The following is a 13,994-nucleotide window of genomic DNA, read 5'->3' as shown; positions in this document are numbered from 1 at the left end:
ACAAATTAAACATGCTGCTAGTTAATAGCTTACTTAGGGTATTCTTTATTGTTATGCAATGGAAAAAAATCTAGTTAATGCAAGGTGAGTAAAAGTACATGCTACAGCTAAACTTAGAAAATAGAGGATCCATTCAAATGCAGAGAGAAATTATATCACCACATTAGTACATGGGGCTCCCAGAGTTGGGACTGTCTACATCCTGAGGGGTGCTCTGGGCCTGAGATTCATGTGGGGAGGGCCTCTTACCTAATGCTATGGGTGATGCTCAAATCAAGGAAAGGACAGAAGGTGGAACAAAGTGGGTGATTAGATGGTCCAGGAAAGCAGGGCATCAGTCACTATTAACAGTAACCACAGACAGAGTCTGGGAATCAGAGACGGAAAGGAATGAGTGTGGGGGGAGTGAAATATGTCTCTAAACAGGTCAAAAGTCTAAGCAGGGCTGGTGCCGAGGGCTTGCCCTTCAGCGGTATCTTGTGGCCCAACATCTGTTAAGACCCCTTAAAGACCAAGAAGGGAAGCCAGCATAAACAACCTTACAATTCATAAACATGAACTATTTCACTGATTAGCTGGACAACTACCTTGCTCTATCTCTGCATCATCAGCCACTTCAAAAATTCTGTTGGGAGACTTTCCATCTGATATAGATAATAAAGAACAATGCCAGTGACTAGGTGAAAATGTATTTTGCAGAAGTGTGATGGTGTGCCCTTCAGCCCTCTGTGAGTACACACATTTATTACATACTGGAGTCAAATTACATTACAGATGTCCCACAGCACAGCTACCTGAACTCCTTTGTTTGAATATATATATATATATATATATATATATATTTGCATAAGTGTAGTTTCTTCTCCCGGAGAAGGCAATGGCACCCCACTCCAGTCCTCTTTCCTGGAAAATCCCATGGATGGAGGAGCCTGGTGGGCTGCAGTCCATGGGGTTGCTAAGAGTTGGACACAACTGAAGCGACTTCACTTTCACTTTTCACTTTCATGCATTGGGGAAGGAAATGGCAACCGACTCCAGTGTTCTTGCCTGGAGAATCCCAGGGACGGGGGAGCCTGGTGGACTGCCGTCTATGGGGTCGTACAGTGTCGGACACGACTGAAGCAATTTAGCAGCAGCAGCAGCAGTTTCTTCTCCAATCCATCTGCCTCCCCCTTCCCCTATATGCAAACCTACAGGATCTGACCCACCCATTACATGGTCTGATACACCAAAGTTGTCCTTCAAGTACACACACATCATAGCATGTTTATTTGTAGGGATGCTAGTTTGCTGTCTTCCTGAAGACAGAAACCATGTCTGTTTCATTCACCACTGTAATCCTAACACAGCAGAGTTCTTAACATTTAACAAGGTTCAAAAAATATTTATTTAAGACTTCAAGGGAGAGGGAGGGAGGAAGGAGGCAGGATTTCTGAAGTGAGGGTCCACTGATACCTAGGCAGAGAATTCCCTGTTGTATGCACAAGTATGAGTGCATTTTTCACACAAGAGACCCTTAACTTTCATCAGAACCTCAAAAAGGATGGTAATCTCCCAAAAGTCAAGAAGCACTGAGTTACTAGTATCACATCAATCGAAACATCTCAAGCAACATGTGAAATAAAAATCAGTTTCTTTCTTTAGAAACTGTTTCTAAACCGTCTTTATAACCAAAGAAAAGGAAAAGAAAATGAAAAGGAAGGAAATACTTTTTAGGCACATAGCATTAGAATCAAGGATCCCAGTTCCATAATGAACTCAGCCTTTCAAGAAGAATCAGGCATTCTTATCTCTAGAATTAATACTCTGGATCAGTAAAAAAAAAAAAAAAATTGAATAGAAAATGGCCACTATTTTGAAATTCAAGCTTTTCTTTTTAAAAGACCACGAGGATGAAATTGTTCTATTTAAAATTCAGCCAGCACAATACTTACAAAACCTGAGCAGACAATTTTGCTCAAAAGAAAGGAAAATTTTTAAAAAGAAAAAAAAAACCCTTCAAAAATAAAAGAAAAGCAGTATATGAGGCTTTTGCAAAAACTGAGTATTAGAAAATGGAGACAATCAGGTCAGGGATGGGCTAGGAGGAGGAGCTATTACCAGATTATGGTGGCAATGATCAAAAATACAATCTCTGGGTCAAACATATTTGTTCTCAAATTCTGGCTCTGCCTCCTCCTTGCGTGGTGACCTTGGGTGATATTCTTACCTCCTTTAAGCTCGTGTTGCTCATGCACACAAATGGAACACTAAATGCAGGGAAAGCCCTCAGCTGCCACCTGGCACACAGCATGCAAATGTAAGCTGTTACTACTCCTCTTCTCGTGGCACTGCCCATTATTATTAACACTGTCATATATTATTAGGTGTCCCGGAGTTCCAGGCACGTAACGCATGTCAATCAATACTGTAAATGTGTTGTTACCTCCTATTACCAAAGCCCATGGACTCATTTCCGTAGTAGGGCAGGCTTCTGTTTCCAGTCAACCTCTGAATCCAAATCTTTTCTTCCCTTCAAGTAAACACCAACCTCGGCTTTCCCACAGTCCTTATTTGCCATCCAGTCAATAAATCCTAACAGTGGCCACAAAACTTCGGGTCAGTATCTGCTTAATATCTTTCCTCTCTGGCTTTGATCACAAAGACAAAATGAAGACTCCAATTTCCTGATTGCTTATTCGTATGGAAAAGCTTTCAGGGGTTTTGAAAGGTCTTCTGGCCCATATTCTTTGAGCAACTCAGATGCATCCTAACTTTGTGCTCACACATGGGCTAGATGCTTGGGATACAATGAAGAAACCAGCTCACCCTCTTGCTCTGTTTAAACTCCAAACCCTAGGTAAGACAGTAAAGATCACAGAGAAAAGCTCTTTCATGTTAAAAGAATTATTAATTCCAGTATTGTCACCACATTTCCCCCTTTCCTTGTAAAGTATTTATTTCTCTACTCTCTGTGCCCACTGACCAGGTTCTTTTCAAGCCTGAAGCCAGCAGAAAGGAAGCAGATTTTTACAGATACATCCTGTCGGCCATCCCTGGGCTCACCAGCCTGGCTCCCAGTTCCAGGCCTGTCTGTGCTTCGTGCTGGGGAAGGGAGGATTTGGACAGCTCTGTCTCTGCCAGGGAACACTGGCTCCAACCTGGGTCAGCAACAGAGCAGCACTGTGTCCAGCTTTCTCTCCAGGGAGGGCACTTGCTAGGCACTGGGTCATTCATCCCAAAGTGACCAAGGTGGGTCCCAGGACTGGGTGCTCTGTGAAAAGTTATTTCAGTGGCCAGGAGAATTCTGGATTTTAATTCACAAATGGTCCAGCCAAACAAGTTCAGCACTTCTGCTGGGTTTGGCCTTTCAAATAAGGAAGCAGTAATACCAGGGCCTTTTTATTTATAAAACAAGATAGTAAAAGGTTTAGTTTGGTACCTGTATTTTTTTTTTCCATTTTTAAAAATTAAAGTACAGTTGATGTACAATGTTATCTAAGTTATAGGTATACAGCAGAGTAATTCACAATTTTTAAAGGTTATACTCCATTTATAGTGATTGTAAAATATTGGCTATATTGCCTGTGTTGTATACTATATTCTTGTAGTTCATTGTATTTCTAATACCTTGTATCTCGTAAGCACCTATATTGCCCCCTCCCCTCCCTTTCCCCATGGGTAACTACTGGTTTGTTCTCTGTATCTATGAATCTGCTTTTTGTTATGCTCACTAGTTTGCTGATTTTTTAGATTTCATATTTAAGTGTTATCACGCAGTGTTTTTCTTTGCTGGTTTATTTCACTCAGGATAATATCTTGCAAGTCTATCCATGTTGCTGAAAATGGCAAAATTTCATTTTTTTTTATGGCTGAGCAGTATTCCATTTGGTGCCTGGACTTTAAACACACCCCCCGCCCCAAAAAATGCCACTGAGCTCCAATGACCACTTTAGCCTAGGTGGGCATGTGCTTAGCTCCAAATCCTTTTCCAATGAACACACTCTGTGTTCTCATCTCTCATGTGTGAAGCCTGACTATATAGGACAAGGAAAGAGCAGCCCCATCAGCCGTAAAAAGGTCTTGGAGTAGGCCAAGGCTCAAAGAACTGAGTCCCTTGAGAATGCACAAACACCCGGAAGCAGTTCTAATTTCTCCACTCAAGCTAAGATTCTCCAGGTGTGATCCCAGAATCCCGCATCACTTGGGAACTTGTTACAAATGTACATTCTCAGCCCTTGGCCTAGACCCACCAGATCTAAACATCTAAATGTCTAATCTAGCTGTCTAAATGATTCTGATGCCTGCCAAAGTTTGAGAACTATGACCTAAGGCATACACAGTCTACAAAGTTGGTGACTACACAGTCGGTGAACACAAAGTGAGAAGTAAATGAATGATGAATAAATGATAAATCTTCAACTTTACTGAACCAATGCCCAATATAAGCTGCTCCCAAGTAATGGCTGAAAGACATTTCTGTGTGCCCCCTTCATGTCTCCTGAATGCTGGGGCATAAACTGTAATGACCTGGTCGTGGCCTTGCCTCCTGACCCACAGGCCAAACCCCTCTCAGTTTATGACACTGCCCCACTGAGCACCTGTTCGCTGCCTATGCCAGGCTCTCGCTGGCTTTCATGTTTTTGAACACACGGTCTTCCATGGCTGGAATCTTTTCCTTTGTGCTCTTCCCCAAACCCCTATTCTTTTTGTGCAGCTAATCCCCACATATGCTTTTGGTTTCAGCTTAGAAAGTCACCTCCTCCAGGAAGCCATGCCCCCGGAAGATACCCATAGCATCCTATGCATCCTCTATTAAAGATGTACCCTTTCCTACCTACACTCCTGTTTACTCATCTTTCTCACCCACTGCAAAACTCTTGCCTGCACTGCAAACTCTGTGAGCCAGAGGACTCATTTATCTCAATCACTGCCATACCTCCAGCACCTTGAACAGCGCCTGTTAAATTATTTAATCAATGAATCCTAATAATAAAATAACCTATGTGTGTGTGTGTGTTCGCAATAGATAACATATAGCTGTTTCAATTTATTACTGATCTCATTGATTCATAGACATGAATCATTGACTTTTAGTCTAGAAAAGAGACCTGTAGATATAAAAAAATAATAGTTCAGCATTTCTTCCTTAACAAAAGAATAATAATTGAGCATTTTCTTCCTTAACAAAACTGCCCCCACATCCAGTCTTATTTTTTTTTTAACACATACACACTCCTGAATATTTGGTCCCTGATTGAAACACCAGCCCCTGTGAAAGCCTGTGTATGAAAGCTAACTGCTCCTTTTGTTTGCCAGGTCAGAAGAAAACTGAGATTGACTATAATATTTCCACACAGGACAATGTGTAGGAGGATCCAGCATCGCAAGAGCCTTCCTCCTATTTCATATGTGCACATTGCCCATCGACTGTAATTTTTGCCAGCTTGATTGAGAAATAGTCAAAGAATCCTGGATGACCATCAAACCCAGGACAGCTCTGAGCTCCCAGAGCACAGAAGCCAGTGAACTACCTCTGCAAAGCCCAGAGCCCTGCCAGGATGCTGACTGATTTCACAAGATCTGACCCTGTCCCTGTGGCTTCACTGACTCACAGTGCAGGGCTCACAAAATATCTAAGATCCAACCCATCTGTCTGGGGTCTGATGGAAGCCAGCCCACACAGGGCCATCTCTGAGGACACCCGTGCCCAGGTTTCCTTGGTTCTGAGGCATTCTGGCATCCAAGCACATACCTTAACTTTCCATGGAACAACCTGCAACCTCAGAGATCAGGGCAGAATGCCACTAGACTGTGCTATGATACAGTGACACGGTCAAGGGAAGTGGATTCCTTTGTGCTTCCACCTGGGCATTTCAAGGGAAACCTTATCCAGCCTCATGAGCAATCTGTTGGTGATATTATCTCTATTTCACACAAAAAATAGATATTCAGAGCTGTTAGATCTCTTACCCCGGCCACTGTCACTTATCCCTCAACTCGTTCCAAAAAGGATTTATATCAGCTTACAAAATGACATGCAGAATGCAATAAAATGAAAACTCACTGAATGAGGAAAACAGGAAAGGCTCAACAATAAAGTTCAACAAACACATCTCATCTGAACCTTGACCGGGGGAGGACTTACTTCCAAGCTCATGCAGTTATTGGCAGCACACCCATCACTTTCTAAAGGCACCAGTACTGACAGCCTCCTTTGTAGTCTTCGACAGGCCACACTCTTCCTGCACTGGGGCCTGCCCTTCCCCCGCCCATTACAGGCCCTCCCCCAGTCCTTCCCATGCTCTGTGGGCTCCACTCCAAGGGGCACTCCTCACGAAGACCTTCCCGTCTACCTTATTCCAAGTTGGTGCCCTCAGCCCACCTTATCACATCACAACCAATTCCCCCGTTCCTCTTTTCACGGCTGACAATGCCTTGTTTCTTATTTATCGCTGTCTGTCCATGGGCTGTCTGAAGGAATAGCCTTTGGATCTCTTGTTCAGTCCCTAGAGCAGTCCCTGGCATGCAGCATACACACACGCAAAAGCTGCAAAAGAAGTGAATTAAATGACTAATGAAATCCTCCTTTATAAGCTCATGGCAGAAGCAGGATATTCAAAACCTTGAGTGGACAACGCTAGACTCTGAGAGCAGCCATACGGGCTCCAGCTAAGTTCTGAGAAAGAAACCCAAGACCAGGTGCCCATCAGGCTGGCCGCTCAGGTTTCATGGGTGGCCCTGAAGTGAATCCCCTCACCTCTCAGTGCCTCACTTCGCTCAACAGTAACGTAAAGAAAACATTCCTCATGTCAGCCACCACTCTTGTGGCTGGAAAGGGCTTTTTACCTGTTGATAATGAAAATATAATAAAGCTAAACCACACGGCTTCCTGCTCATTGAAGAGTCATCAAAGTACCGTAAGCAACCAACAGAGTTGCTACAAAATAATTAGTGTTTTACCTGCTACAATGACACTCATTCAAATCTGTGTTCAAAAGCCCCATCTAATTACAATCCAGAATACAATTTTCTGAGGAGAAACACTGCAGGATTCCAGGAAGTTTATGCTGAAAATAAACTTCAAGCTAACATTAAAATCAAATTGAAATTACATGTAACCTTGAGCCAGGAAGGTTGTGTAGTGAATTAACTTGGCCCAAAGAGGGTCTGGCTTTGACCTTTAGCTCCTGGAGAGTAATCTCTAGGCCCCTGGAATGCCCTGCCAGACAGGAGAGTCTTTTTTTTTTTTTTTTCCTGGGCCCTTTGGGACTTCCTTGCTGGCTCAGATGGTAAAAAGAATCTGCCTTGCAATGGAGAAGAACCAGGTTTGATCTCTGAGTCAGGAAGATCCCCTGGAGAAAGGAGTGGCTACCCACTCCAGTATTCTTGTCTGGAGAATTCCATGGAGAGAGGAGCCTGGTGGGCTACAGACCAGGGGGTTGTAGAACTGAACACAACTGGGGGACTAACACTTTTGGCTATGAGACTCTAATAATGTGCTTTATGCTGGGGGCTTTGGGCCACCTGATAACAGTTCCAACCTCCAGAAGAGCTGGAGACTTAAGGCTTTAGTATGACCTCTGGGAGGGGCTACAGAAGGTCAGCCACACAGGCAGTGGGTGATCGAGTTCCAATAAAAACCTGGGATTCTAAAAGGCTCAGGAGAACTTCCTTGTGATGCTTCTATAAATAGAATCACATACTGTAACAAGAAGAGTCAATGCTAGTTCATGACTCCACGGAATAAGATGGTGGCAGAGGTCAATGCAGAAATATCTATAGGTCAAAATACCACACAGGAAGATGGCGAGGACAAATGCCACCCATCCATAGACAGAAAGGACAGGCTGAATCCAGGAGGTCCAAGTGGCTTACAGGTGAGCTGTGAGTAGGCAGAGAAGGAAATGGCAACCCACTCCAGTACTCTTGCCTGGAGAATCCCCTGAAGAGGAGCCTGGTGGGCTACAGTCCATGGGGTCGCAGAGAGTCGGACACGACTGAGAGACTTCACCTTCAGAAGCAGATTCTGTGACTCAGAGGCATGCTCCTGGCAGTCACAGTAACAGACTCATGCAGTAAGAAGAGCAGATCGTTTCTGAAGCATCAAAGATGACAGAGGCTCTGACTAGTCTATTCTCTGAAACGACAGAACAGTGTGCACATTTTGACCAAAAGTGTGTAACAAGCGTAGGGATAAAGACCTAAGGTGAAGTAGACACTGGGGGTAGAAGTCACAAGGAGATCAGAGAGAATAAAGATGACAGAGAGGCTATGAAGGGAGCTAAGAAAACCTTCCCCAAAGCAGAACTTCCGGGAGTGATGCTAGATGAAATACAAAAGAGGAGAAAAGACATTTCCCAATACCAAGTAAACCTAAAATCCAATGCTGGCATGAGACAACGGCCACAAATACAACACAGTATATGTGCTAAATAAGGATAAACACAATCAGCATCTCTAAGAAAGCAAATAAGAACATTTACAGAGGCCCAGGATGAAACTTGAGCTGTGCCTTCAGCTTAAATCAATGTAGAAAATGAAGGCATCTCAGGCAGGGGTAAGACATGGACACAGAGGAAGGAACTGGCATTATATGTTTAGATACAGTGAAGGAGCAGTCTAGGACTGACTCTAAAAAAAAAAACCAAAACAAAAAGGAGTGAGCTACTGAGGAGGAAAAACATGTTGAACTTTAAGGGCTGAAGTCTACTGCCACCTGGTGTCACCTTTATTACAGATACAGAGTGGCTGCTCTTCCTGAAAGTTGAGTTTGCCAAAGGAATAATGAAAAAGCACGTTTAGAACATCACACTATAAAATGAACATCTCATTTGATTTAGGACCCTAGTTCTAATGGCAATTTGAGACAACTCATTAAAAGTTGTAAACAGAAATGTTCCAAGAATGTTCTTCTTTGAAACAAGGCAAGATTGGCTTGATTTGAATTACAGAATAGCAGTTAGCCTTATACGATTTTCTCATACAAACAGACATACACACATAAAGTCTGTATTCCTTGCCTGGATCCCTCCTCTTGTTTTATAATAAATGGTGAGTTTCCTTTATAGGAAAACACAAAGTGGGTCATCCACAAAGGCTGTGATCTTCCCCTGGAAGGAAGCCACCGGCAGTCCCCGGACGCCATTATGTCCAACACTGCGGTGCTGTCGGGGTTCCAACGTTCTCCTGCACAAACTCCCACCACCTACCTCCCAGGACCTCAGCAGGAAGGACATGTCTGTGAATCCTCTGGCCTTCCTTCAACTCCTTACAGATGTAAAAACCACTGCATGAAAAGAAAAGAACATTTCCTAGACTGGGGATCCCCAGCCGTTTTCCCAAACCGAACAAGTGAGCAGAGCTTTCACTCCAGTGAATTATACCCCACAAAGGGGAGTGAGGAGAGGAAAACAGTCCTGAGACAACTGTGGTCTGTAAATGCCTGGGCTTCGCGACACTGCACATTCTTTCCTGGCTGCTCTGAGATGTGGGTCTGCCCTAACGGAAGAGGCCCGCTTTGCTGACAGGTTATACACTCACTTGCAGCTACCTCATCCAAGATTCAGACCTGAGTGTGGGAAGAAGCCCACTGCTAGCGTTTCACCAGCCCAAGGTAGAGGTGGTCTCTCTCTCCCCAGAGTGGCCCACACAGCCCAGCCCATCTCCTGGCTTGCTTCTCTCCTGGGGCTGCCAGGGCTGGGCTCGTCAGCATGGTCTATGTCAGGGTGGTCAGTGGACCCCGTACTGGCTGCTGAGGACCTCCAGGGAGGCTCTGGGGTTGGGGGCAGCCTACTTCTCCTGGATTTCTCAGCTGGCAGTCAAGACACAGATGGAGAAGGCAACACGAGGCTGGGGGAGGGAAGTGAAAATAAAGGATGAGCGAAGAAACACAAAGACAGCATCTTCTCCTCAGGGGAGCCTATGTTGGAATCCAGATATAATTGAAACGATTTCACATTCATGCTTCCACAGGATACTACCTACCTCCTTTGCTACCAGAAATGTCTCAGTAAAACACCATCGAAGGCTAATGCATAACACTTGTAAGGGAGATTGATTAACTGGAGGACAACTCAATTTTTAGGTGATTCATGATCAAGTTATTTTGCATCCAAACATATTCAGTGGGTTAATGAAACCAAATCATGCTGATCACAAAGACTTTGAATATTACATTTTTATACCAAATGAGGCCATGATCGGTGGAACTAATTTGTGAAGAAAAAATAAGCAAAACCAGAAAAGTTTCCCAAAAGAGAGAAAAAAAAAGTCTTGGCTACTATGTAGTCATCTCTTATTTATTTGCAAAAGTTTTTGAGTTTTTAGACAATAGTTTACTATTAAAATTTTTGAAGTGGGTAAGACTAAAATCAAATGAGTTCTAAGTCCTAGACATCTCAAAAGTAAACTCTAACTCAGAAAAATCAGAATTGTTATTTTGATCTTATAGGAAGAACTATCTCATATTTATAATAGAATTCTCCCGGTGGAAACTGCCACATAATTAAGGAAACCCAAAAGCGGTAAAATTTCCTCAGAGAAATACCTCCTGTATCCTCTCCCTCTCTACGTAACAAATACAACGGTAATTGGAAGGTTGCATTCGTATATTATGCAACTTTATTCTTTGTCTTAGAGGAAAATACAGATATTTCTTTGAAGGATAAGGAGAAAATGAAAGGAATTGAATTTATATACAATTTACATAGAGGACTTTTCATGATATCAAGACATATCTCTCTAGTCCTATATTGACTCATAAAAAAGATCACAGCGCTTAACACACAGAACAGTGTTTAAGCTTCGTTTTAGAAATTCCACCAATGACATAAAATAGGCAGGAAAAAATTTACATGTGTGGAATGTCATGTGATAGCTATTTTCTTCTTTATTCTTTTTCATGTTACTTAAATATTATACAATGAACATGTATTGTGCTCTTTTTCTGGAGTATAATTGCTTTACAATCTAGTTTCTTCTGTACAATGAAGTGAATCAGCTGTATGTATACAAATATTCCCTCCCTCGTGAGCCTTCCTCCCTCCCCCACTTCCAACCCCCCCACCCAAGTCATCAGAGGGCACTGAGCTGAGCTTCCTGTGCTTTACAGCAGATTCCTACTAGCTATCTATTTCACGCATGGGCATGCTGCAGTCCATGGGGTCACAAAAAGTCAGACACGACTTAGCAACGGAACAACATTTGCATATATGTCAATCTTAATCTCCCAATTTGTCCCACACTCCCGTTCTCCCACCCACATCCATTCTCTATATCTGCATCTATTTCTGTCCTGGAAATAGGTTCATCTGTACCGTTTTTCTAGATAAGGCAAAAAACAACAAGTTTTTAAACATTTACAATGCAACCTTAACTTACATATTTCATTCAATGTCACAAAAGAGAATTTTTTTTCATTTTTAATTGCTCTGCAGATACATCAGTGAGACTCTATCTAATCTGTTCTCCACAATGAGAACAGGAAAATATACCAAGTATCAGAAAAGTAAGTGGCTGAGCAGGGGCAAGTTTCTCCAAAAAAAGGAAGGTACATAGGATAAAGCAGACTGCCTGTCTATCGCATGCCAACATGGCACTGCCCATTGACCTCAGGCCTTGGAGGAGCACCACCGGGTACCTGCTGCCATGTCTAGTCTACAGACAAAGAATCTGAAGCTCAGCAAGCTATCAGGACCACACAGCTAGCAAGTGGCAGAGTTGAGGTTACACCCAGCCTGGAACCACCCAATACCTTCTTAGTCCATTGCTTCTCAAAGGCTCCCTAAGGTTTGGTCCTTGCCGGAGATCACTTGAGAACAGAATTCTCTTTCCATGTGGACTCTGTTTCTTTCCTTTCTCCTGCTACATCTGTGCTTGGAAGAAAGAAAGAAATCCAAGATCTACCCAATACTGGCGACCCTCATTTGAAAATTCATGAAGGTGAACCTCTCAGTTGGAGAGTGAGGTCATCAACAAAGTGAGTGACAGTCAGGATCGTCCAGCTCTGCTTTCCTGAGCTCCCCTTGCCTCTTCCAGGGAGTGGCTGGCCTGGAAGAGGGCTCTGCCCCTACACCACACACAGCAGAACATAAGCTCACTTCCCACCATACTCTATCCTCCAAACCTCAGTACACAAAGATCCTGAGAGCATTCTCAAAAGCTCTCCAAACTCAGGCACCCAGCCCTTTACACAGTGACTCCCCTATCCATTACTGTGCCACTGTAGCAACTTTCAAGAGCAGAAGGCAAGCATCTGTCTGGCCCCCTAACAGTTTCCATTCTCTCTGTTCATGTCAACGTCATTTCTCACGACTGCTGCCAAGGTGCTCATCATATTCCTGCTCACAGTCCAGGGATCATAATACAAAATAAATCACCAAAGAGCAAAGAAATAGAAATTTGCAAAAAGGGATGAATCTCTACAGGCCTGCTCTTCAATTTTTGCTTTCAACACATTCCTTTGAAATGGGATGAAGACCAAAGGTGTGGACTGCTAGGGTCCTGGGAGAAGTATAGCCTTTTCATTCTAATTCAGACCAAGAAGGGTCCAATCCAAATCCATGACTGGGCTAGGAGAGCATCCAAAAGAGGCCTTAACACTGGCTAATCATTTAATTAATGATAGAAGATACGATAGTAGCTAACAATTACAGAGTACTTATTACTCTGGGGCACTGGGTTAAGCAGATGTATTTACGTTCATCATCTCACAGAATCTGAATGATGGCTCTTCAAGGTAGGGTCTTTTACCATCTGCATTTTCCAGATAAGCAAACCAAGGTTTGGAGAGCTTAAATAACTGTTTAAGTTTGTAAAGCTGGGCTGGATTTTTAGCTCAGAGAGACCACAAAGTTTTTAATTACTGTGCTCTATTGCTTCCTATTCAAGATGCCCTGGTGGCTCAGCGGTAAAGAATCCACCTGCCAATTCAGGAGACATGGATTCAATCCCTGGGTCCAGAAGATCCCCTGGAGAAGGAAGTGGCAACCCACCCTGGTATCTTTGCCTGGAGAATTAAATGGAGAGAAGAGCCTACAGTCCATGGAGTCACAAAAGAGTCAGACATGACTTAGGGACTAAACAACAACTGCTTCCCATCAGACTTTTAAGTGATGGGTATTTAGTTTCAAAGTGAAGCCTGGTTTGTCTATCCAGGTGCTTAACTCACTCCAGAATGTATTAAAGATCTTTCAGTTTCAATAGACAAGGGCGAGGTCAGTCTATTGGGTGGTTTAGGGAAGAGAAAGAAGGGAACCCAGAGAATTCAAATTACAACCAGAAAATGGCTTGAAGAAACTAAATACATGAGTTGGAGCCAAACGGTTTGACAGATGCAGTCATGTTCAGGAATTTGTGATGACAGGGATCATCCTTTTTCACCACACTTTGAGCTGACTTTATAGAACTTTATCTTTTACATCCAAAGATTAAATAAAATTTTAAAAATCACATTTAATAAGAACTAGGGGAAATAAACTGGTGGCAATTAAAGAGTAAAAATAACTTCTCTGTGGCTTCAGACCACAGGAGTTTTCTCATTTTAAGAGGCATGGGCAAATCACTTAAACAAGGCCTTTTGGGGCTGTGTTCATCTCATGTTTCCTCCCACACCCAGTGGTGGTTAAAGTTATAGATAGTCACAGCTCTTGAACCCATGGAATCGTGTAGTAAATGGAAGTACAACCAGGCCAAATTCATCCATTCACAAATGCAACCTTGTAGCATGGATGCCAAAGCCAAGTCTCCTCTGTAACCAGTTGCTTTGTATGGAAGGGGGTTAATACGAATTAGAAAAGGTTATGGAATCCACAGTCTTACTGAGAGACTTCCTTCCTCCATCTCTTAAGCCCTGTTTCTATACTCCTCTAACTCTGGACACAAAGTCTCACAGTTGGCTAAAATCCAAGGAACTCTCATCTGGCCACCTCGTTTTCTATGTGCAGATCTGTTTGGGGCCAGACCATGGGAAAGACCTGATGAACCCTTCCTCAAACCTGGAATAACTGAGCTCA

The 13,994-nt window shown here is 43.1% G+C and overlaps 1 protein-coding gene across 2 annotated transcripts in view; it reads right to left on the bottom strand.

Annotated features, from left to right (window-relative positions):
- The window catches only part of BMPER (BMP binding endothelial regulator), a 256,680-nt gene that overhangs the window by 58,415 nt on the left and 184,271 nt on the right, over nucleotides 1–13,994 (bottom strand). The gene's annotated exons all lie outside the window — the stretch shown is intronic.

This window comes from Capra hircus, chromosome 4 (assembly GCF_001704415.2).
Source record: "Capra hircus breed San Clemente chromosome 4, ASM170441v1, whole genome shotgun sequence".
In the NCBI taxonomy this organism is placed as follows: Eukaryota; Metazoa; Chordata; class Mammalia; order Artiodactyla; family Bovidae; genus Capra; species Capra hircus.
Note: the sequence above shows the minus strand (reverse complement) of the source record. Positions and strands in the feature narration are given on the sequence as shown.